Source organism: Medicago sativa, chromosome 5 (genome assembly GCF_051527215.1).
Source record: "Medicago sativa cultivar Bolivia chromosome 5, Bolivia_mono, whole genome shotgun sequence".
Classification (NCBI taxonomy): domain Eukaryota; kingdom Viridiplantae; phylum Streptophyta; class Magnoliopsida; order Fabales; family Fabaceae; genus Medicago; species Medicago sativa.
Genome location: NC_140753.1, coordinates 35,163,330 through 35,186,713, shown reverse-complemented (window position 1 = coordinate 35,186,713; position 23,384 = coordinate 35,163,330). Strand labels below are relative to the sequence as shown.

The 23,384-nt window shown below is 36.1% G+C and overlaps 1 long non-coding RNA gene and 1 other non-coding gene across 2 annotated transcripts; both read right to left on the bottom strand.

Moving 5' to 3' along the window:
* Positions 1 to 10,118: 10,118 nt before the first annotated feature.
* On the bottom strand, positions 10,119 to 10,225 carry LOC146922012 (small nucleolar RNA R71). The gene has a single exon (XR_015012918.1). It is a non-coding gene; the product is annotated as a small nucleolar RNA R71 (small nucleolar RNA).
* An 8,778-nt stretch (positions 10,226 to 19,003) lies between these two features.
* LOC146922011 (uncharacterized) lies at positions 19,004 to 22,121 on the bottom strand. The gene is made up of 2 exons (XR_015012309.1): positions 20,812 to 22,121; positions 19,004 to 19,254 (listed from the first exon to the last, which is right to left on the bottom strand). It is a non-coding gene; the product is annotated as an uncharacterized LOC146922011 (long non-coding RNA).
* Between the last annotated feature and the right edge of the window lie 1,263 nt (positions 22,122 to 23,384).

Genomic DNA, 23,384 nt, shown 5'->3' with positions numbered 1-23,384 from the left:
ATGCAATCAAGATATATCAAGTCGATGTGTCTATTCGTTTTGTTAATGAACAGTGCACAACCGACGAGATATAGAAGGAAACTCCTCACACACCACGCCCTCCTCATGGCTCTCTCCTGCAGCTCCTCCCTCGACTGTGGATCCTCAAGTCGTCTAGCCTCTGTCAGGTGCTCCTCATAAACCCGCTTCAGTGCAGGATAACTGATATGACCAGGAGATTCGTTCCTAACCTCAGCTCTGGCATCAGCATCTGACATGCCCAACAACTTGGTCATCAGATCAATCGAACGGTCCCTATACATCGCCTTGCCGTGGTCCAGCATGCGGCCGTAAATAGGAATGTGCAGGAGATTATGCACATCGTCCAAAGTGATCGTCATCTCCCCCACAGGTAGATGAAAACTACTGGTCTCCGTGTGCCACCTCTCGCATAGAGCATGTATCATGGCATGGGTCACAGTCGAATACCCAGTGTGTATCAAACCCTGGAGGCCAGACCCCTCCATAGGCTCCCAAAACCACCTCCAAGCCGCCTCCGGCTTATCAAGCTCTGTCAACCTCTTCTCTGCATTTATGCTCTTGTAACCCACTTGATCATACCACATCTGAAATTCAAATTAATTAAGACATTGTCACTATTTTAAATGATTCAAACACTTACGCTACAAAATATTAAATAAATTAATTCACTTACGCTACATTCTTCTAAATAAATAAATCACTTACGCTACATTATTTTAAATAAATAAAACACTTACGCTACATTATTTTAAATAAATAAATCACTTACGCTACATTATTTTAAATAAATAAATCACTTACGCTACATTATTTTAAATAAATAAATCACTTACGCTACATTATTTTAAATAAATAAATCACTTACGCTACATTATATTTAATAATTCAAACACTTACGCTACATAATATTTTAAATAATCACTTTAAAGCATTTAAAGAATTTTAAACAATTTAAACACTTACATCATTATGGTTCACCCAAAGAGGGTTCGCCACGGGCCTCGCGTAGTCGGTCAACAGTGACGTGGTTTTAGGTCCTCCAGGAAAGGGAGGCTCTCCAGCAGGATACAGCGGTATCAACGGAACACGACGACGTCGTGTCTGAGTTGCCGCCTCAGGCTCACCCTCAGGAACATGATTATCTGCCACAAGATAATCCTCAATAACATCCTGTGGCACCCCCTCATCCTCTGCCTCGTCCTGCGGCGGCTGAAAAAACATCCTCTCCTCCTCTATCCGATCATATCCAACAAAACCCTCATCCGCATAAGCATGCACTGGTGTCGGATCAACCACCTGGGAGGAGTCATCCACATGTGCATGTGAGCCCTCTCCATGTATCCTCGGGTCCCTGCGCTTCCGAGTCTTAGGGACATACGAGTCTTCAGCCCTCTTTTCTCTCCGAGCACTAGCGGTACTCACCTCTTTACCTTTCCGCATCCTATCCTCTCTAATAACCCACTGTCGCTCATCCGTATCCCTAGCCATATCTGTACAAAACAAATTTAAAAAACATAAATACGTGGAACAATGGTTCTAATCTAATCTAACTTATGCATTCATCAAACCTAATCTAACTACATTATCACATATGGTTATTCTACATTATGGTTATCATTATGCCAAATTTATGGAACAACGGTTCTAACCATTACATTATCACAAATTAAACTTACGCATATGAAAAATTAAACTTAGGCACATTATGTCATTCATCATTATGTCATTCATCAAACTTGCCAACAAAGCAAAAAAAACAAACTTATAAACACCATAACATATATACATTACATAATTTAACATTTTTGCAAAAAAAATTACACAAAAAAACAAGATTCTCTCACTTAGACATTTCATCAAACACCTTAAGTGCTATTCAAAATACTAGCACAATTGGTGTTATTTCAACATCAAATTCAACTACATTGTACCTACATTGTCTCTAAACATCAATTCCAGCATAAACAATCCATCAAAGCAACTAAATCATGCATAATTTGCAATTTTCTAACCTAACCCTAAAACTACCTAAAATTAACATTTTGCTCAAAATTATAAAAACTAACACCCTAAACAAACTACATTGCATGTAAAAAGGAAGGAAAGAACTTACTTGTCAATTAATTGAAGAAATTGGGCGCAAATTCGTGAAGTAGAAGTTTGGAGAAATTTGAAAGTTTGGAGGTTTGAAGAAGTTGTGTTTCTGGAAAATGCAAAAGTGAAGGTTCTGTGCTCATAAAAACACAGAACTCAACGGTAGTTACCAACCGTTGAGTTCCAGCGGCAGTTAAGTACCGGCGTGTTTCTCCGCGGTAGTTAACTACCGCCAGGGGCATTAAGGTCATTTACTTGTGTCAATTGGAAGTATTCTTTGTCAAAAAAGCAATTTTCTTGGTGAATTAGTTGGCAAGAATATTGAGCCCATTAAGACAACTAGAGATTAAGCCCATTTGGGTAGTGACTTTATAAACACAAGTCTCGTAAGAAAGTTAGGTCATTACATTCACTCATTTTAACAAAACATTGAGATAGAGTTAGATAGAGAAAGGGGATCTATATGAGAAAAGAGGAGCCTGAGAGAGAAAGCTTGGGATTGGAGGCTAGGAGCTAAATTGAAGCTAGGGTTTGGAATCTTGGAGAACTAGAGGTAAGGGGGATAGTGCTATTTCATAATTAAGTCATAATCTAGTATTTTCACTTGTGGGTTTAAGTGCTTTTGTGATAATTGTGACATTGTGTTTTTTAATTATGAAATTCGTGCTCTTAATTCACGTGAATTTAAGGGTATGATAAACTTCATGAAATTTATGTATTATGTGCTTAAAACTCATGGTTGTTGTTCATAAGTTGTTTTGATGATTTTTGCTTAAATTGGTAAAAATGAAGTTGTTGTTGATTGTTATAAAATTGTGAGATCATGCTTTGATTGATGTTATTTTGTGTTGTTGGTGATAATTTATACCTTGGGTGTTGTTGTTGTTTTAATGAATTTTGAAGAACATGGGTCATTAATGTTGAATTATGATTCTTGATGAATTGGGGTGAATTGTTGATGTTGTTGTGTTGAGATCAGTTAGTTGAACTTCTGTTTTTGGTTAGAAGTTTTGTTTGTGAAAGGTTTTGGGAAGAAACTTGGGTTTTGTATGAAAAGTGAGTTTAAGTGATTTTGGACAATAAGTGCCCTTAAATGATTTTGAGTAAGCTATTTTGGGATGGGAGAAACTTGAATTTTTCTGTAGAATGAGATAGTACCGAGTGTAAGGAGCGCGTAGGCGAAAACAGCATTGAAAATGAATTAACAGTTTGAATTTTATGTGCGAAGAGGTGAAAGCGAAAAATCGGAAAATCTGTACTGTCAGACGAGCACGACCATGCGCCCTACATGCACGGACCATGCATATGGCTCGACATTGAGCTGCACGACTGTTCGTCCTGTAGGCACGACCGTGCGTGCTGTCTGAACTTCGATTTTTGCGTTTTTGAGCCTTTTTCACCCTTTTCTGTTTTGAATTGGCTTTTGGTGTGAGCATGAAATTTTAGATAAAGATGTTAGCTTTCTAATGACTTTGGTTTGGCTTAAAAATGATTTTTAGATTTTGAGTTATGGTGAAAATACAACAAGTAGGTCTATGTGAAATTTTACAAAAATTCAGCATAATTATTTTTAAGTGAACCCAAAGGCTATGGTTTGGTCCCAAACCTCAAAACTTGAGTACTAGGAGTTTAATTAAGATGTTTAAGAGTATTTAACCTATGGCATGATGGATCTAACTTGGTTTCGTTTTGAAAATGAATTGGTTTTGTAAAGTGACAAAATGAAACGAACTTAGGCGAATTTTAGGATTTATCAGTATTGGCCAATGAGACATATATGTATATGCTACTGCACTCATATGTGAATTGTGTATATACTCGGTTGAGGTGTTTGAATTGTCTACTTTGATTTTCGGAGAAATAATCAGAAATGCTAGTTTTTAGGAAAATAGATGAACTTGTCAAATTAATATTTTATAGTCGAATAACTTGTAGTAGACTTTGAATTCATGTTAGTATAATTGAATATGAATAAATTGGTGAGGATTGGGTATTTAAATTGATGAAGGTCATGATGTGGCTAGATGTCTGTCTTTATGTGAAATGCGAATTCGGAACCTTGTTGTTTCTTTGAGGTGAATGTTATTGATGATAATTTTGGTGTTGATGATTTATTTAAAATGATAAATTCTTACATGCAATTTGGTGATGATATTGGTGGTGTTTGCATGTATGAAAGTTGTTGGTGTTTATGTTTGTGAATTATAGTATGAATGTATGAATGGTTGTATCATATGTTCATGCATTTATAAGTACTCAGAGGCGATGTTTAGAGACGATGTCTATGATACAATTTCGTATCAAGAGGCAATGTTTTGAGGTGACGACCTTGATGATGGTGAAATTCGGTGAATATGTGTAGGTGTAAAAATCTAATTGCGTATTCTTATACTTGTTATTTATAATGGTGTTGTAGTTATTGATCATGTGAATTTTAATCCAGCTTGTTTACTTTCATATGATTATGTTTAATTATGAATTGTGGACTAACCCACATGGGTCGTTTGGTTGGGCAGATGGTGTGCATGATTAGTTGCTTTCTCTTAGTGAGTATCCTTGGAGGATAGCTATGGTCAGAGCTACCTCGTTTACCGCTTTGGTGTCGTAGTTCCTAGGGCTCTGATTAGGGGTTGGTCATAGATGTTTTATTATATATCTGTTGGAGATTTTTGAGACTATGTAGTGTTATGAGTTGTATGATGACATGGCTACTTGGTGACTTATTTTATTATGGTTGACAGTGATTATGATTATTTTTATTTGATGGAGAGATGTTATTATTATTCCACTGCTATGTTTGAGAAAATTATTTTTGCATGATGAATTATTCAAAGAAGTGACATCTAAATCCTTGTATAATTTATATTATTTGCGTGATCATCGCTTTAAGGGTTTAAGGTGTTACTGGTGACGCTGAGTCACCCTTATATAGGCACGAAGGGTTTCTAATTGTCCTGGTGAGATGCAGCACAATACATGGAAGCAATTAGAGATAAATTGGACTGTGAAGATTGGCTTGAGGCGCGCTGTTGTGTGGTAATCCTTATGTTTGGCCTTGTGTGTTCTTGGGCTTTAGCTCTTTAGAATGTTTATCATTGGGATTTTGCCGGTCCGGAACACAAACCCTTTAAGTTTCTACAAAATACTACTTGTATTGAGCACACAATTCAAAAGTGCAAACCCTTAATCCCCTTTAATTTCTTTTTGGCTTAAATAGGTATAGCGAATTTCTTAGCTGACGACAATCCATGTGGATATGATAACTTACTACTTTATTACTTGTTCCAGTTTTGTGTACTTTCAAAATTTGTCATCATGTTCAAATGAGTTTTCCATATGAGAGAATAAATAAACAGGCCCGGCCTTGAGGAAGTGCAAGGTGCTTAATCAAGCCGGGCCTCCAAAAACTATGGGCCTAAAAAAAAGTTAACTCTAATACACACCCCCACTTAAATAAAAAATATATGTGTTACTTCTTTACACGTTTGAGTTTTTTCTAGACTTTAGTTCTCCTATCTGGACATAAATCTGGTACTATCAAACCACCCCCAATTTGTATAATCACTTAAGCAGTCAATTTGAAAACCTATTTCATTGAAAGAATCACAACAATCATTTCTTTTTCACATAAACCATTCGTTTTTCCCTTTCCCACAACGGATAAGTGACAAATCCAAATGACGCCGTTAGTAAATTCCACCTCTCTTTCGCTTAATTTTTTTGTATTTCGTTTCATGTTTAGAATCCCTTCTGATTCTGATTTTTTAATAAAGCTCAGCTACACAAAAAAATTGCGTTTTTATTTTATTGGGGGCCTATTTTAAATAGAGAGCCGAGCCTCCTATTTCATAGGGACGATGAAAGGTCATAATAAGGGGTATATCTATAGTAAAAGATTTGAACAAGACCAACCTTATTTCTAATCTTTGAGTACAATGCAAACCTAATTTGCATACCTTAATCCAACCCTTTTGGAGGGAATCCAGGTCACCAAGCCCATTAAATGCTAACTAATTGTGTTTAGTTTGAAATTCAAATTTCTCTCCATAATTCGGTACTGTTAAGTGTCATCCAACCTTTTCAAATTCCAAACACAATAAATTATCTTATTTTTCCAATGTAGCAAGTGTAGATTATGATTCTCAATGTCACTTCTCCATTCCAATTCCACTATGCATCGTTTTATCTGTTGTAATTCCAATGCATAAACTACTACTTCCTAAGCTGATCCTTTGTAACCCAAGCCATGTAAATGAGGTTTTTGTCCCTTATACAATACCTTGGCCCACCCAAAATCACCACCACATTGTTCAACCATCACCACCGCACAAAGAGCCAAATAGAGGCAAGCATAGTAGATTCAATTTGAGACTATTCTTTCTCCACCTTCAAAACTCATCTTCCCATTTGCAGAGAACAAATTAGATTAAGAGAAGGGAATCATAGAGTCAAGAAATACTGCATCAACCCCTGTCCTCTTCATCTCCATAAGTTGGATTCAACTTCCTCAGTCCTCACACCACTCAAAGCAGCTCCCACGGAAGATAGTTGTTGTGTGGTAGCATCTTCGCTTAAGATGGATTTTCTGCTCCTATTCAATGTCTCCACAACTGCTAGGTTGTTTTGAGGTCAGTTTTTAAGTTTGATTTCATTTTCATGTTGCAAATGGAAATTCAATTCTCTTAACTTTATTTCATGAACATTTGATGTGGATTTTTTTTTTTGAAGTAGAAAACATTTGATGTGGATTTGATAGTGATAACTTGAGTTGAAGCTTTATGCTTCTTGATTTAATCATTATTTGATTGTTTTTATCTTCTCATTATTCGATGGGTTTGACTATTTTTGATTGCATGGCGTTGTCTTCCTTTCTTTTATATAGGTTTGATTTGTAATTTCTTGAATCCCTCAATGCAAGTGTGATAACAATTAAGTGTTGAAGATCTTAAATTTTAAGACTCCCCTTTTCATTTTAGATATAATTCATTATTTATACAAATTGGATGTATCTTACCTTTCTAAATTTGTATGTTTCTAATTTTTTGATTTGGTTTTAAATAGGAAGAATACTCTTCTCCTTTTCAATTTTCAATCCACATGTAATTTGTTCCTTATGTAAGCATGTCACTAATGATTGCTTTACCAGCTTCAGTTGAATACCATTTATAAATGTTGTACTAATATATGGGTTATAAGCTGGATAGGGAAAATATAAATTTTTTTTTTTAAGGAGTAATAAGGTCGTCCTCCTACTAGCATGACGAGAACATAACAACGGGTGCTGGTACACCAAATTAATTACATTGAACACTCAAAAAATTCAAACTTTTTTCTAAAGGCTAAGATGATTTATGTAAACAAACCTCTATGATGTAATTAATGCCATCATAGAGGTTGATGGAATCGGCTATATAAATTTAATTATGCTGGATGACATTTTATATACATGACTTTTTGGTTTTAACCTGTGTGTTTTTCTTGCCTTCATCTTACTCCATTTATCCGAATTCATCTCCTCTACCTTAATACTCCATCCGGTCACTATTATAAGTAAAAGTTCACTTTTTTGATTCATTCAATAAATGATGTATGTAATATCCCGTCTGTCAGTATCGGAATATTACCGTCGATCGTGCTGTAAGATTAATATAAAGGAAAGTAAGTTTATTGAGAATATTATTAAGTGATGACAGTCAAATACGAGCTAAGTCTCAGAGTCATATTTAACACGCTTAAGACAAAGGGTATTTTGGTAATTGCACGTCAAGGGAGTATTTAATTGATTTTGGGGCCAAATATCTTCATATTCTTTTCCCTTTCTCTCTTTAGGGTTTGAGTTGGAAAAATTGCTCTCCCTTCTCTCTTCTCCCACGCCTTCTTCTCTCTTTCTCTTCCTCTATCCTTTCCAACTTCTTCCATCTATGGCAAGGCTTCACCTTGTGATCTTTCAAGATACCAAATCATTAGAAGCTTGTATTGAGTTGTCTTTCTCTTCTTCTCTCCATCAAGAATAGATTATGAAGTTAGGGTTGTTGATGCAAGAAGAGGATGATGCTTGGAAGCTTTGACTTAGGTAATTATCTTGGTGATCTCATGGTTAAGAGCTAAAGAGAAAGTTGATTGGAAGATTGGATTGATGACCCAAGAGCTAGGGTTTGAGGTTGTTTATGGTATGTATGGCAAATTGGAAGCAATTAGTGGAAGATTGAGCATGATGAGTCATAGATAGTATTAATTATTGCCTTATTTAGTTTAGTTTTATTTTAGATTTGATTTTATTTTATTGCATTTTATTTTAGTTTAGAATATTTTACTTCAAATTGTGTTTTATTTTATTTTAGGAATAAATATATGGTGGAAGGTGTCTTGGAGCAAAAGAAAGAGGACTGGAGCAAATACAGCGCAAGAATACGAAGATACGGGACAAAAATATGTTCCCACCAAGTCAGAAGCTTGGCACGGCCAGTGCCAACATGTGGCACGGCCGTGCCACCCTCCAGAGCCACTTTTGCTGCTTTTTCTTCAAGGCCAAGTTACCCTGTTGCAGCTTTACTGTTTTACCCTTTTAGTTGCTTAGTTTCTAAGTCGATTGTAAAGCTATAAATAGAGTAGCTCTCCACCATGAACAATCATCCTTTACCTTTGTTTATTTCAATTGCTATTTTAATAAAAGTCTTTATTTTCCCTTTTACTTTCTTTGCAATTTATTTTACCGTATTTCTCTCTTCTTCCTCCATGTCTACGATGAACATGAGTGAGTAGACTTCTTAGTCTTAGGATTATTGGGGAGTCTAATGACTCAATCCTAAACAAAACATGTCTAAACCCTAATTTCTATGTAACCCTAATTTCTAATCTAGATTCACCGTCTTAACGTGGATTAACAATTATCAAACTGTGGAAGCGAAAGCGGAGGGTTTGATAATCGTTAATCCATCATCCCAAACATCAATTCATAAAGCGAGAGCGGAGTCTTGATGTTGGAACAAGTGAATCTAGACAATAGTTGCAAAACAGTGAAATAGTCTTTGCAACTATTGAGACAAAGAGTAGTTTCAATCCTCTATGCATCTTCTAGTAATCATGTCAGTGAAATAGGCTTGGTTGCTAGAAGTAAACTCTCACCGGACTTTCATCGGAAAGGTGAGGGGCTAAGGGAAACCGGTCTTTAGAAATTAGTGTGTAAACCATGAAATTAGAAGTTTAGGTTTTGTCTAGTGAAGGATTAGTTATTAAGATGAACCAATGATCCTAAGGCCCTTTTATTATTATTGTTTTTACCTTCAGCAATCAAACCCTTTCTAACCAACTTTCTCTCCTCTAATCATTCATTAAAAGTTAATTAAATTGACCAACTCCCTAGCGGAACGATACTCTACTTACTACTATTACTTCGATAGGCCGTGCGCTTGCGGTTTGGCTCCATCAAGTTTTTGGCGCCGCTGCCGGGGAGTTAACTAATTTAATTAGCTTTTTCTTAGTGATTAGAATTCTCTCTTCTTCTCTTTTTCTTTTTATTTTTCTGTTATCGTTAACTTCTTGGGTTCTCAACCTTGTATGCGAAGAACTAGAAATCAAGCGGTATTCATACCCGAGATCGAAAGGTTCTTACATAGAAGGAGGAGAGCAGCACAAAATAACACCGACATGGCCAATCGCACTCTCAAAGAGTATGCAACGCCGTCTACGGCTGAGCCACAAGCTGTTATTGTGTACCCAACGGTTGAGGATGACAACTTTGAAATCAAGCCTGCCCTACTTAACTTGGTGCAGCAAAACCAATTCTCGGGATCCCCCACTGAGGATCCCAATCTTCACATCTCTGTTTTCCTACGAATTAGTGGAACCATGAAGGAGAACCAAGAAGCCGTAAGACTTCATCTCTTTCCCTTTTCCTTAAGGGATAGAGCTAGCGCTTGGTTCCATTCCCTCGAAGTCGGTTCCATTACTTCATGGGATCAGATGAGGCAAGCATTCCTTGCCCGTCACCATCTAAAACCGCTAAACTTAGAGACCAAATCACGCGGTTCAATCAAAAAGATGGGGAATCTCTCTATGAGGCGTGGGAGCGTTTCAAGGAAATGCTAAGACTTTGTCCCCACCATGGCCTAGAGAAGTGGCTTATAGTCCACACTTTTTATAATGGCTTGTCTTATACCACTAAGATGTCTGTTGATGCAGCTGCAGGTGGAGCACTTATGAACAAGAATTACACGGAGGCGTATGCCTTGATTGAAGACATGGCTCAGAATCATTACAAATGGACCGACGAGAGAGCCATCTCTAGTTCTTCACCCTCCAAAAAGGAGGCAGGTATACACGAAGTCTCTAACTATGATCACCTTGCTTCTAAAATTGATACACTAACTGAAAAACTTGAAAAATTCAATGTTAGTGCTATCAATTCTGCTTCTACTCCTTCTTGTGAAATATGTGGTATAACTGGTCATGCTGGTGTTGATTGCCAACTAGGTAGTGCTACTAACGGTGTTGAGCAAATGAACTATGCTCAATACAACCAAGGGATGAGACAAAATCAAAATTTTTATAAAAATCAAAATCCCTATGGACAACAAGTAGCACCACCCGGTTATGCAAACAACCAAAGATTCACTCAAAAATCCAATTTGGAAATTTTGTTGGAAAACTCTATTGCCAACCAAAACAAACAACTTCAAGAACTCAAAAACCAAACTGGATTTCTGAATGATTCTCTTTCCAAGCTCAATACCAAGGTTGATTCTATTGCTACTCACTCTAAAATGCTTGAAACACAAATCGCCCAAATAGCCCAACAAGTGGCTACATCTTCCCAAACACCGGGAGTCTTTCCTGGTCAAACCGAAGCCAACCCCAAAGCCCAAGTTAATGTCATATCTTTTAGGGGTAGTAAGTTAGGCGAAACTTTTGCTAAGGTTAAAAACATTGGGAAAGAAAATGTCAAGCCCTTAGGTGATAAAGTTGTGATAGAAGAAGCTAAACCACTTGAAGAAAACAAAACTCCATCCCCCTTAAATCCCGAAAAGCTTAAATTAGAGGGTAAATTTGAAAAATTTGTTAACATACTTAGGAAGATTTGCATCAAACTTCCCTTTGCTGAAGCTTTGTCTAGGATGCCTCTATATGCCAAGTTTTTAAAGGAAATTTTTTCAAAGAAAAGGGCTATAGAGCATAATGAGACAATAGCCTTGGCTAAGGAAACTAGTGCAATCATCCAAGAAGCAACCCCTAAGCTTAGAGATCCAGGTAGCTTTGCCATACCATGTGAAATTGGGAATGAATCCATAAACAAAGCCTTATGTGACTTAGGAGCTAGTGTTAGTTTGCTGCCTTTGTCTCTTCTTAAAAGGATAGGGATAGGAGAGTTGAAACCTACCGAGATGTAATTAAAAATAGCTGATCGTTCTACCATGAAACTTGTAGGATTTGTCGAGGACATACCTGTTAAGATAGAGGGGATATACATCCCCACTGATTTTGTAGTCGTTGACATTGAAGAGGACGATGACGTCCCTATAATCCTAGGTAGACCGTTCCTCGCAACTGCAGGAGCTCTCATTGATGTTAAACTTGGTAGGATCGTCTTTCAAGTGAGTGATAAGATGGTAGGATTTGAGTTGGAAAACGTTATGAAAGGTCCCGCTCTTTACTCTTGTTGCATGCTTAACGATCATGTTGTGAAAGAACGTTTTATAGCGTCATCTACACAATATGATATCTTTGATCCATTCTAAGGACTCTTTCTAACCGTCAAGCTAATGACATTAAAAGAGCGCTTCGTGGGAGGCAACCCACGCATTTAATTGCTTTTGTTTTGTTTTTCTTTGTTTTAATTTGTTTTGTAGGTAATTGTCCAAGTATGATTCGAGAAAAATCAAGAAAATGAAAAATTTTGAAGTCCCTCTGACCAGAGTGTTGGCACGGCCCGTGCTGGATCTGGCACGGCCGTGCCAGTGTTTTTGAAGAAAAGAAGGTTGGGAGCCACAGAAAGTTGGCACGGCCCGTGCCAAGGTTGGCACGGCCGTGCCCGTGTTCTAGCCATTATAAACCTAATTTTTCTTCTTCTTCTCCATTCATTCTCAAACCACAAACCTCTCTCTACCTTCAAACTTCTCTCTAAACCTCCATAACCTTCAAACCTTCAAACCTTCATATCTCCCTCAATTCTTAACCAAATCACTCCATTCTTTCAACAATCAACCACAAACTTCACCCAAAACAAAAACCACTAATCAAAAACATCTTTCATCCATCCAAACCCACAATTCACCAAAACCCTAATCCTTCAAAACCTAACCCAAACACCACAAAACCTTAACCAATCCACACATCCAAACCAACAAACCTTCCTTAAACATCAACCCCAACCCTAAACCAATCCTTTCCACCAAAAATTTTCCCAAACCCTAAACCTTCAAAACCAATCCTACCAAAGGTCAATGGCTTCAAGAAGAAGTAGTAAAGAACCAGCAAGCTCTCAAGGAGGACCTCCCCCAAAGAAGCAAGCCCAAGTGAAGAATCATGGGATCCAGTTCAAAAACAACAAGCAAAGGGACAGGTATAAAAATCTTATCTCTAAACATCTGCACCCTTCTCGTTATCCTGATTCCCATACTTTAGATATGCTAGAGCTGTTTGATGATGTTTCTAGGTTGATAGGAAAGTTAGGTTGGACTGAATTGCTGACACCTATGAGGGGTTATGAAAATTTCACTTATGAATTCTTGAGCTCAATAGATTTTACTAAAGATAAGATGAATTTTGATAACCCTAACCATAGAGTTGTTTTCCGGTTAATGAATATTGATTATGACATGTCACTTCAGCACTTTTGTGATGCCTTAGGCTTTGCAAATGAGGGATATATTCATGATCATTGGGATCCCAGCCTTAAACCGGATAACTATGACCCAGCTGCCTTTTGGAAACAAATCACCGGTCTTAACAAATACGTCCCTAGGGCGAACAAAGCTAGCAATATTCACAACCCCGTACTTAGGTACCTTCAGAGGGTAATGGCTTGCACTATTTGGGGTAGAACCGAGCTAGGAAACACTAGAACCGATGAATTGTTCATGCTTTGGGCAATGCTCCACAACCACCCCGTCAATACCTGTTTTTATTTGATTGATCACCTAGACTTTGTCGGTACTAGACCGGCCGGTAGAGGAGACATAGTGGTGGGTGGCATCATTACATATATAGCTAGGTGTTTTGGAGTGGGTGAAGATGAGGGGATCAAACCAATTGAGGGAAATAATAGGCTTAACATAGAAACCCTTATTGCTATGAATTTCATCAAACATCGTCCACCCCTTCATTACCAACTTAAGCTAAATGTGCCGATCATGTTTTTATTGCCTAACCCATCTCGGACTACCACCGAGGTGGAAGAAAATTGGTTGTATGATAATGATGTGCAGGTTCTTGGTGATGATGAGGGAGAAGGTGCTAACTTGCACCATGATGAAGGAGAAGGTGCTAACTTGCACCATGAAGAGGGGCACCATGGCCATGAAACCGGTGAGCTTCATGAAAATCAACAATGGACATGGATTCACACTGAAATCGAGAGGATGCGCACCGAGCAACAAAGGCAAGGTGTTGAGATCTCCGGCCTTCGCAATGAAGTTCAAAGGGGCAACCGTGTCAATGATGAAAATAATGAGATGCTCCGTCGGATGATGCAACACCTCCAACTTCAAGGTCCTCCTTACGGACCTCAATAAACAAATGTGAGCTTTCCTCTTCCTCTCTTCCCTTCTTCTTCTCCCTATCTCTCTCATTCTTCTACTCATCTCCTTCTTTCATCTTCTTCTACTCCTTCTTCTTCTTCTTCTTTTAATTTCTTTTTCTTTTGAATCATTGAGGACAATGCTTCCCCTAAGTGTGGGGGGGGCCTAATAAAGTGTCTAGAGTCGTAGTGTCCAAACTCCCTTGAACTTTATTCTTTTGTTTTGTTTTTATAGCAAGAGGCATGACTAAGTAGCTTGTTTTTAATATAAATATGGCATGAAAATTTTTGTTTTGTCTCTTCTTTAGGTCGCCTCTTGTACATGAAAATAGTTTCTTGTGTTCCTTATGTTCTTGCTATACCCATATCATGTTTTATTATGAAATTCTCCAATGAGAAAAGCACCCGGTTGCAATCCTTGAGTAAATGTATGAATAGGTATTTTAAGGAACACGTTCTATCTTTAGTGTTAACTTAGACCCTTTAAAGTCTTAAGAGTAAAAGTAGTATAAGTTTGTGTGGGAAAATTAATCAAATTGTTCTTAATTGTTATATTCTTATTAATTTGTTAATGTTAAATGGGGCGGGAGAATGGCACCAACATGTGGGGGAAAGGACAATCCCTAACTTCCTAATTGTGGTGGTGACTCCCTAATTTGAACCTAAAGTGAAACAAATTCATCAATGCTAGGGGGAAAGGACAATTACATCCAAAAAGACTTCCTACGCGGAGATGAAACAAACAATAAATTTGCAGCACTACTTAGGGTGATTTTGAATCTAGGGGGAAAGGACAATTACATCCGAGAAGACTCCCTACGAGGATAGATAGCCCCTAAGCATCTGCAGCCCCTTGTGCTTAATTGTTAAATTAATTCAATCTTAACTTTAATTCCCATCACTCTTATATGAAATGAAGAAAGGACTTTTCTCGGTTACTTTAGCACTAAGGATAGAACCTATTCCTCATAATATCTGTCTTATACAGGAGCAAGAAAAGGGTTGGACTGCACACACACACTCACTTGAGACTTGATGTTGGGTAGAATAGGTTCATGAGAAGTATTTGAAATTGTAATTAGTGTACTTGAGGCAAGGCCTTTCTCTAGAGACATTTGTTCATAATATTGCCATAAACAAATCTTTTGTTGCTACTATGTTTGCTGCCTTTTGCTTGAGGACAAGCAAAGATTCAAGTGTGGGGGAGTTTGATGAGTCATAGATAGTATTAATTATTGCCTTATTTAGTTTAGTTTTATTTTAGATTTGATTTTATTTTATTGCATTTTATTTTAGTTTAGAATATTTTACTTCAAATTGTGTTTTATTTTATTTTAGGAATAAATATATGGTGGAAGGTGTCTTGGAGCAAAAGAAAGAGGACTGGAGCAAATACAGCGCAAGAATACGAAGATACGGGACAAAAATATGTTCCCACCAAGTCAGAAGCTTGGCACGGCCAGTGCCAACATGTGGCACGGCCGTGCCACCCTCCAGAGCCACTTTTGCTGCTTTTTCTTCAAGGCCAAGTTACCCTGTTGCAGCTTTACTGTTTTACCCTTTTAGTTGCTTAGTTTCTAAGTCGATTGTAAAGCTATAAATAGAGTAGCTCTCCACCATGAACAATCATCCTTTACCTTTGTTTATTTCAATTGCTATTTTAATAAAAGTCTTTATTTTCCCTTTTACTTTCTTTGCAATTTATTTTACCGTATTTCTCTCTTCTTCCTCCATGTCTACGATGAACATGAGTGAGTAGACTTCTTAGTCTTAGGATTATTGGGGAGTCTAATGACTCAATCCTAAACAAAACATGTCTAAACCCTAATTTCTATGTAACCCTAATTTCTAATCTAGATTCACCGTCTTAACGTGGATTAACAATTATCAAACTGTGGAAGCGAAAGCGGAGGGTTTGATAATCGTTAATCCATCATCCCAAACATCAATTCATAAAGCGAGAGCGGAGTCTTGATGTTGGAACAAGTGAATCTAGACAATAGTTGCAAAACAGTGAAATAGTCTTTGCAACTATTGAGACAAAGAGTAGTTTCAATCCTCTATGCATCTTCTAGTAATCATGTCAGTGAAATAGGCTTGGTTGCTAGAAGTAAACTCTCACCGGACTTTCATCGGAAAGGTGAGGGGCTAAGGGAAACCGGTCTTTAGAAATTAGTGTGTAAACCATGAAATTAGAAGTTTAGGTTTTGTCTAGTGAAGGATTAGTTATTAAGATGAACCAATGATCCTAAGGCCCTTTTATTATTATTGTTTTTACCTTCAGCAATCAAACCCTTTCTAACCAACTTTCTCTCCTCTAATCATTCATTAAAAGTTAATTAAATTGACCAACTCCCTAGCGGAACGATACTCTACTTACTACTATTACTTCGATAGGCCGTGCGCTTGCGGTTTGGCTCTATCAGAGCATAAGCTAGAGTATGGGTTGTGTTCTTGGTTAACTTAAAGCTTTGGAAACAAGGAAGCAAACTAGGGTTGGTTGTGAAGGGAAGATGATGCTTGCTTAAGCTTGAGGCTTGGAATTGCTTTAAGAATTTGCAAGGTGAGTTCCTTAGATAGTTCCCACCCTTGGGATTATGTGATTTAAGCTTGCAAGAAAATATATAATTATTTAGAGTTATACATAGAAATTGTTATCCCTTTTCTTGTCATGCTCTCAATACATGTAAATACTTGTTCTAAGAATGTTTTGCAAGTTCTAAATGACACACAGAGTAATGGCATGCCTTAGGATACTTTGTTTTGAGGTTTTTGGATTCGAACATCAATTATGCAGGGCTGAACTGCATCAACTCACCACGGCGAGCAAGGAGCTCGCCACTGCGAGCAAGAGCAGCAACTTTAAAATGACAACTCATCTCAATAAATAAAAACCTAAGAAAAGTGAATTGAAAAAGAACAAAGATAGTACAAAACATAAAATGACTCCAGTCTCCGGGGTAAAAATTGGTCAAGACAGAAATTATCGTCATGCATTTTCAAGTTCTTCCACGGTCGTACATGGAAACATCTCTCGACAGGTAGCCTTTGATGCCAAACAAATTGTGCAATAGAGATCCCTATTTTAACCTAACCATGATTTAGTTCCAGTATTTCTAAACTTGAGATGTTAGTCCCCCCATTTTAATCGGTTTAGAAATTTTTCCTACAATAAAGTCTAGGGTTTATTTTTAATGTCCCGTTTGTTCTATTTTCAAAATATGCAATGACATGCCAAAAAATGTAATTACACATGTTAATGAATATGATATGTAAGAAAAATAATTCCCAAACTAAGTTGTGAGCAAAAAATCCAGAAATTTTTGAAACAAAGACATTAAAATCCAAAATTTAGACTTGTTCAAAAAAAAATTCCAAAATTTAGAAAAGTGCATTTAAGTTTAGATATTGTTAATTTTTTTTCTTGAGAAGAGCTTAGATATTGTTGACGTAAGTTGTATGATAGCGTTGCATAGATCTACATATAGATGTTCTATATGCATTTAATGTACATCATGTACCTCTAATGTAAAAATGCGACGGACAAACTAAAACCGACATGTTTTCAAGGACATATTTGTATGTTCATAAATTTTAGAGACTAAAATGACCGCTGTTTTTTATATTTAGCATATCTGGAGAAGCTGTTTCTTGGAAGTCTAAGAAGCAAACCATTCATGCTCAGTCCACAAAGGAATCTGAGATGATAGAACTAGCTACTGCTAGTGAAGAAGCAAGTTGGCTAAGATGCTTGCCAGCTGGAATCCCTTAATGGGAGAAACTGTTACCAGCTGTGTTAGTTAATTGTGATACTACCACGTCTATTGCAAAGATTAAGAATCGTTATTATAATGGAAAGATACAACATATAAATAGGAAACACAACATGATTAGATAGAGTAACTCTATTGGAACGGCTAGAGTTAATTTTGTACATACTAATGAAAACTTAGCGGATCCTTTGACGAAAGGACTAAATAGAGAGAAAATCCAAGATACTTCCAGTAGGCTGGGACTAATACATATAGCTCTCTGAGTGATGGTAACCCGACCTACATGACTGAAGATCCCAAGACTTATAGTCAATGGGTAATAACAAGACATGAAGTGATAGAGCATACTATGATAAGGATTGAGAAATCATGATCCTGCAGCGAAAGAAGGATGAGGTAATAGAAACTCTTGTTAAATCGAAATAGTATCCGCTATGCAATGGTTAAAGTTGTAGGCGACACCTTTGTTTACTAGAAAATTATACGGAGCCGTCTGACGATATTTCTCGAAACCATTTTTTAGGAGCATCTGTGGAAATTATATTGAGTAATTGACTAAACACAAATTCCCATAATGGGTAGAACAAGTGTAGTGTGAATTGAAAAAACTGGACTAGTGTAGTGTGAATTGAAAAAACTGGAAGTCCCACATCGGATGGATCCCACACATTTGTGGTGTTTATATAGTGGGGGTGTACCTCTAACGAGGTGGATAATTAAGTGAACAAAGTAAGCACTAAATAAAATATATATATATATATATACACACACACACACACACACACACACACATATATATATATCATATATATATATATTATTTGAAAATGATAAATTAAATAATTAATAAAATCATTACTAGAAAGTTCTTTCTTAGTCCCCAAGTTATGCTAAAATATTTTTGAACGCAATCTAGAATATTTTGGAACACAATCTGAATTATTTTAGTATGCAATCTAATATTTTTAGTCCTTTTGATCTAAAATATATTTTGGTACATAATATAATATATTTTGGTACTCAATTGAGATATTTTTGTACTATATCTAATACGTGAAAAACTTAACGTCAAAGTAATGTATTACTTGTTCCCAAAGTTTCTCACTTATTAGTTGTGAATTTTCTCTATAAATAGAGAGCTCACACAATGCATTCTACACACCGAAAATTCACAGTTGATGCTTCCTGTGCTTTTCTTCTCTTCTTCCTCCTTTGACTTGTGTTGACGAGTCCTTCTTCCTTTCTTCTACTCCTAATAATTTCAAAACTCATCAAATGTTGAACATAAAGAGTTGTTGGAAACTTGTCAAAGTTATGACACTTGCTGTTTGGTTTGTATCATGAAGGAAAATATATGAAATTTACTGAAATAAGATAAAGGTAATGTAACGCCCATACTAAACTTATCTAGAATATTTAGAATGTGCGCTAAATTTAGTTCTGGATACATTAAAATTACAATAATAAAAATTGCGACTGAATAAATATATATATCACTACAGGATCGTACATTTGCTGTATGAATACATGTCTGGAACCATAATAAATAATCTGAACTAGTACGACACGAGCATGTGAAAATATGACATTCAGCCTCCTGTATTGTCTCCTTGCCACGTACAACCTGCTGATCTGAAATAAAATAAAAGGGATTGGGGTGAGACGGGATGTCTCAGTGAGTTCCACCTATCCTAAGTTGTAGGCAATCTCAGGGAACCTAGGATCGCCATCTGTCTCTAAGCTCAACCCTTTTTGGGTTTATACAGTTTTGTCATGCTTAACTGAGCGATCGGGGGATAACTAGGATCGCTATCTGAAATACTGATTCAATCCTGATACTAATGCTGAAATCATACTAACTATTATAGTCATAATGTCTGTCATATTATGTTAGGAATAGTCATAATGTCTGTCATATTATGTTAGGAATGTTAGCGTTGAACAAACAATATTATCTGAGTTGATTTTACGGAATAAACCCAGGTGGAGTAAGCCCGAAATTTATTCCACTCTGACCGGTAATAATTCCAACTGGCGGGAACCCAACTGACGGGGATACCGGACTCCTCTGATTATCGTGGGGTCATCCTCACGGATAGTGCCCGTTCCAACTGGCGGGAACCTTTTGTATCCTAACTGGCGAGGATAGCAAAAGCCACGGTTTAAACATATTTTAATATTATAACTGAAATGATTTCTGATAACTGAAATAATTCTCAACTCCACTACTAACGGGGAGCAAAACAGAGGAATACATTAACTTAATTGATTTCTTATAATAATAACATCCTGAAACTGATAATAAAGACGTAGTGATTCCGTCTTTATTCTGAAATTAATTCTGATACTAACCTATTCAGGTTATAGGCATATCGTTGTCATATGCCATTCCTAAAAGGTCATAAGATTTCCCCCATATTCTGATAAACTAAATTCGACTAATTAAGCCGAACTTCCATAACTAGGATTCTTTACTTCCAATGATTGGAAATCCACCCATGAATTGTTTACATGACATGCTTGTTCTAAATACATCTCTTATGTCAATGTGCAATAATTATGTAATGGCACCTAAGTTGGAGGATTGCTAAATATTCTTTGTCACATAGTAAGAAAATATGCATTAATGTCAATTCGAACATGTTTATGTTACTATGCATGTTGGAGTATCTTAAAACATTCCTGGTTACATAATTGAATAAAATGAATGTTTCAAATTCTAGCCGAACAATGGCTATATTTATGCATGATAAACTTTCTTGTAAAATTATTTAAGAAAATGTAACCATTTCTAGTAACCAAGGCAAATGTTAAATTCCAATATTTTTCTCAATCATTTACATAAGTAAATTCATCATTGGCCTTGTTTAAACAATTTCCTCCAACATCAACACTATTATAAACATATTCATAACATAAAAGAGAATTTAGAGTAAACTAGTAACCAAAACATGTGACAATTCAATTTTCCAAATTATATGTATATCAATCTTCTATTCAAATTCTATCCTCCAACATTAGGACTAAAGTAGTATTGCACAACAACATAAGAAATTTTAGAACAAAATAATGGGAATCTAGCATTGATACAATTATGCCCACACGTTCTAATAATTCTTAATCATATATTAGCATTCTAATGATATAATTTACTACTTAAAGGTGGGTTTACTAACTAAAGGAACTCACCTCGAATCACTCTTGGAAAAATTGCAAAGCAACTTATCAACAACTTGCAGCTTCTGCTATCTCCAAAACTCCATAATCAATTTTCCAAAATAGCTTATGCCTTGACTTATAGGTCTTGACTTTTCCGAAACAGTCCAACCCACTTGTGACATACTTCTAACTCATCAACCAGCATATAGAAAAATTACCATTTCAGTCCCTGCACCAGAAGTTTGCCGTTTGGCTATTTAAGCACTTCCAAAACAGCTTAATTACTATTTAAGCACTTTTATCATCACTCAAACAGCTGATGATTTTACCATTACTCATATACCAGTTAAACATATCTCTCATAAACTGGTCATTACAAAAAAAATACTTGAAACAACTCAAATTCCAATTTAAGCTATTTTCCAAACGGCTTAACTAGAAACTCATGACTTTTAGCATATCAATTTCAATTCAAACTTTCACACATAATTCCAACATGAATAAACAGTCCTATGAACCACTTATACAACAGTTGGAATTCACAACTTAGTCGTTTAAGGCATTTTGCTCAAAACAGCTTATATGACAACTTATTCCCTCTAAACAATTCAACTTATGTTCAAATTTTCCAGAATACAACCAAACATGATTACACTTCACCTAAACCACTTGCATCAAAAGTCTAACTTGTTTCATCCAATAATCATTTATGATAATTTCCTTGAAAACAACTTATACCTCAATTTAGGCACTTTTAGTTCAACATAACATCCCAACAGCAACAACACTAAAACTGATACTACTAGCAGTCAAAAATACAGGGTCATCACAGAATCCAAAAGCAATAACAGATTATTTGTGATTACCTTCTAATGCTCCAAGTAGGAATCCAAAATCATAAGCTAAAGCTTTCAAATTTCTTGTACTCAAGCTTCAGCTCTCTTTTCATGTCTTCTGTCCAAGGCTTGGTTCACCAACATAAGGTCTCAAAACTTGCTAACAAGGTCACAATATGATAAGGATCAAAGTTGTTTGCTTGTATGTTGATTTTAGCTTAAATTTGGAAAGAATGATGAGAATTAGGTGGGAGAAGAAAAAGGGCCGAGAGAGAGAGAGAGTTAGAAGAGGGGAGGAGATATTTTTGATGAGGGAGAAAAGAATGGAAAAAAAAATGAAGATATTTTGTATGCTTGACCTTTTATAGTCCTTAGATGAGTAATGAACAAAATGCCCTTTTCTACACTCTTCCTCAACTAAAATATCCGATAAAATGCTGTGAAAGTTTTAAGCGAAATATTACATTCACCGTGATCCATTGGAATAATTTGATTCGGTCCGGAAAGTCTTATGTGCAATTACCATTTTGCCTTTCCCTAAAAAAAAACCCTAAGATAAATAACTGATACTGAATTTTTACATGCAGGGTATTACAGGTAAAAATATAAAAATTGCTATAAATGGAATTTTGGAGATTTGTTTTTAAACCACAATGAATAAGAATCCGTATGTACAACATTTATATGATGACTGGTCTTTGAAAATGTATATGATTTGCATGATGAAAACTACATTTGCTAGACGAAAACATATATATTTCACCAATTTATTACTTTTATTTACCAAATGCTTGTAACATGTTTTGAAAAGCAAATGGTTGCAACTAACACTATGTTCTTGAAACTTAATTTCAAAATATATGTTGATTGGACTCTTGTTGGCACATGGAAATGAATGTTGTACACATGAATTCTTTTTCATTGTGGTTTCAAAACAAATCTCCAAAATTCCATTTATAGCAATTTTAATATTTTTACCTTTTTCTTATTTTAGAAAATTTCAGATATTTCCCTTCATGATACAAACTAAACAGCAAGTGTCATAGCTTTTGCAAGTTTGCAACAACTCTTTATGTTCTATATTTTATGGGTTTAGACATTGTTGCCCTCATCTCACCTACTTTCATGCAATATGGTCCCTTTGTTTTCATTGTTCATGACCCCACATATTGAAATGACACTTACATGCTTTCCTTCTCTCTCAAATCAGTAAAATTTATAATGGCATTTTCGTCCGTTTAAGTTAGCCTTCATAAAGTTTCTATATAGTCTATTGTTTCTTTTATATGTGGTAAATGAAATAGATCAAAGGAAAAGAAAGTTCTAGCAAGCTAGGGTTTTGTTTTAAGAGATGGGCCGTGGGAAGATTGAGTGGGAAGATTTAAATTAAGAAGATTCAAAACAAAACCACAAGGCAATTGACATTTTCAAAAAGAAGAACTGGATTGTTGAAGAAGACTCGTGAGCTTTCTATACTATGTGAAGCTCAAATTGGACTCATCATTTTCTTAAGCACGGGAAAACTGTCTCAGTATTGCTCTGATTCCACTAGGTATATATATTTACCCTTCATTTTGTTTTTTATTTTTCTCTTAGATCCCTAGAATTGTAAAGTTGTTTGATTTATGTGACGTAAACACATTTGTAGAGGAGAATCGCAGCTTACTTGTCTATCTACCTTTCAACATTTCATTTTATATTTTTCTCTTGGATATCTTGCTTTGTAAAATTATTTCAGATCAAGCACTAAAATATATTAGATTGCAT